The following is a 3399-nucleotide window of genomic DNA, read 5'->3' as shown; positions in this document are numbered from 1 at the left end:
AATTGTACGGTGCTATTCCCTAATGAGCCAACGCACTTCCCTCATAATGGAATGACGCCGACAACAATCGACTTAGCTATTCATAAAAATATTAGTAAGATATCGAATATAGAAGTACTCCAAGAATTAAACTCCGATCACAACCCTGTTACCATGTGCTTATCATCCCAGCGTAACGTCCAAAATAAAAGACTACAGTACGACTATTGTAACACGGACTGGAATAGATTCACAAATTTATTAGAAAATAAAATCGAAATTAACTCGAATATCACTGCTACCAATAGTATTGATCAAGAAGTACAAAGACTCACTAGTAAAATACAATATTGTATAGAAAAATCGATACCCACCATAACTGCCCAAGAAGCTCAAGATAGATTACCGGAATATATATTAAATATGATCACAGCAAGAAATAGTTTACGGAAAATATGGCAAAGAACTAGAATCAAAGAACTTAAAGTAAATGTAAATCGACGTACCAACGCAATTAGAGCACAAATCGCAAAGTTCAGAAATAGTTGCTGGACTAAAAAACTGAAAAAATTAAATCCTAACGACAATTCACTATGGCGCATGACAAAAATTTTTAAGAGCGAATTTCGCCCAGTCTTCCATATGTATATGTACATTACGTTATTTGAAAATAAAGTCTATAATTAAAAAAAAGAAAAAAAAAAGTTCTCGTCCGATCACTGAAGTTAAGCAACATAGGGCGCGGTCAGTACTTGGATGGGTGACCGCTTGGGAACACCGCGTGTCCTTGGCACTTTTTTGTTCTTTTAAATTTTTTTGTCTAATCGTACTCAAAAAAGCCTTTTAAGCGTCTAAGAATTCATATAAATAACGAAATATAAATAACTTCATCAATTACATCATTATTACGAAATGCTATTGCGTAACAGCTCTATCTGTCCTTCACAGATATGGCGACTAGAAATACGTTTTAAACTAACAAATGTATATATTTCTTCAATTCTGATTATGTTAAGTACCACCCTAAATGTAAAAATTCTAAATAGTGTATGAAAGTTTGTAAATATTAAAATTTATTCTATCGGCAAGGTCCATACCACGTTGAATACACCAGTTCTCGTCCGATCACTGAAGTTAAGCAACATAGGGCGCGGTCAGTACTTGGATGGGTGACCGCTTGGGAACACCGCGTGTCCTTGCCTCTCTTTTTCTCTTACCTTTTTAAATTTATATTTCACAAGTAATGGAGTTACTTAAAACTGGGATATAATTTTAAAACATGTGAAATATTCCGGGTTCGATTACTCTTCCAATTTGGTGGCTACTTATTGCTAAAGTGGTGCCATAATGATTTTTATCCTTCATTTTAAATAAGACACAAAAGGCAGGATTGAAATGTGTTCATTTTTTGTATTAGAAATATTAGCTGATTTTGTCGATAAAAAGGGCAACATAATATATTCCAGTTTTTTGATAATTAGTATAATTATATTACACCTTTGCGCTTTAGTACTGACACTTTGCTGATGCTCACACAAATCATAGACATTAAAACAGGCAAACGTAACCGTAACCTGAATTGAAAACCGATAAAAACCGAAAATAACACAGCTCCACAAAAATCAATCGCCGGCACCCGAGACCAGAGTAGGTGGACTACTATATATGTTTTTGAGGTCGCTGATCACGAATCTGCACTCAGAATTTTCCGGTTGCATCAAATTTTTAGTTAATTGCAAAAAAAGGTCAAAATATCGATATTTTGCACCTATTTCAGACACTACATTAACAAAACGATAAATACCTTCGCAGAAAGGATTACTATTTTGTATCCTAACTTTCATACTCACAGACCCTTAACCTATGATCCCAAAACCATCGATTTCTAACCTCAAAACCCCAAAAACCCTGCTTAATACCAGTAGAACCGAGTAAATCTTTAACCAAACTGCAACCCTCAAACCTACCAGACCCTGCTCACCAAGACTTCAATGGAATGGACCTTCAGTCAAACAGCAAGCCTCAAACCCACCAAACCCAGCCCACCAAAAGTTCATCAGAATCATCAGATTCGTTAGAATCAGCACATTCGTGTCGTTCATCCATTTGATCGATAGAATCATCGTGATTTATGTTACCTGGAGAATTTTCTTCAAAAGAAACGTTCAGTGGAACTGCAGACGTAACCGAAGTTACATCAGGATATGTTATATATTCTTTTTGATTGCTATTGTATTTCTTTAGTTCTGTTAAACAGAAATAGCAATCTTCATCGTGATTTTCAGGTTTGTTCCAAATCACGGGAGTAGAAAATCGTTGTCGTTTACCTTTGTAAAGAGAAGCAGCACAAGAAGAGCATACTTTATTTGGTGTCCAGGCATTGTCTGTGTTTTCAGCAGATATGCTATAACAAGAATGATACTTTCTTTCCAAGTTATCACTTAGAGCTTTACCATTTTTAAACATGAAAGTCCCACAAACAAAACAAAATGAATTAGGGTATTTTTTACAACTAGACATTTTTTAAATTTACGCTAAAATACTCAAAGCAATTTTCTGTTATGAGAATTCAAAGTAGAGAAACAAATTTTGTATTTGATTAACATCTAATAGAAATATGAAATATATATAAGCATAAAATTGTAGAATTAAAATGTAGTACGCAAATTTACATTTTATGACGATTGTGTATAGTTTTATTATACTTTTGTTATATTAGGTTTATAAATTGTAAATTAAGTATCTCTGTACTGAAGGTCTACTATATTGTACTCTTGGTGAGCTGGGTTTGGTGTGTTTGAGGCTTGCTGTTTGACTAAAGGTCTGCTATATTGAACCCTTGGTGGGCTGCGTTTGATGGGTTTGAGGCTTGCTGTTTGACTGAAGGTCCACTCCATTGAAGTCTTGGTGAGCAGGGTCTGGTAGGTTTGAGGGTTGCGGTTTGGTTAAAGATTTACTCGGTTCTACTGGTATTAAGCAGGGTTTTTGGGGTTTTGAGGTTAGAAATCGATGGTTTTGGGATCATAGGTTAAGGGTCTGTGAGTATGAAAGTTAGGATACAAAATAGTAATCCTTTCTGCATAGGTATTTATCGTTTTGTTAATGTAGTGTCTGAAATAGGTGCAAAATATCGATATTTTGACCTTTTTTTGCAATTAACTAAAAATTTGATGCAACCGGAAAATTCTGAGTGCAGATTCGTGATCAGCGACCTCAAAAACATATATAGTAGTCCACCTACTCTGGTCTCGGGTGCCGGCGATTGATTTTTGTGGAGCTGTGTAATTAGGAACCAGAACCATAACCTTTAACCGAAACTTTTGAATCGTTATAACCCAAATCGTAACGGGCAACCAAAATTATTGAAATGAAACACCGAAACCAAAAGTGGGAACCGGTATGAAATGTTTAAAAAAAGTT

General features: G+C 35.0%; 1 non-coding gene across 1 annotated transcript; it reads left to right on the top strand.

The window, feature by feature from the left end:
* Window positions 1-1062: 1062 nt before the first annotated feature.
* On the top strand, window positions 1063-1181 carry LOC112494849. The gene has a single exon (XR_003060735.1). It is a non-coding gene; the product is annotated as a 5S ribosomal RNA (ribosomal RNA).
* Window positions 1182-3399: the final 2218 nt, after the last annotated feature.

The sequence above is a fragment of the Cephus cinctus genome, unplaced genomic scaffold, assembly GCF_000341935.2.
Source record: "Cephus cinctus unplaced genomic scaffold, Ccin1 Ccin1_scaffold0878, whole genome shotgun sequence".
In the NCBI taxonomy this organism is placed as follows: Eukaryota; Metazoa; Arthropoda; class Insecta; order Hymenoptera; family Cephidae; genus Cephus; species Cephus cinctus.
The sequence above is the reverse complement of the archived record's forward strand: the minus strand, read 5'-3'. Positions and strand labels throughout refer to the sequence as shown.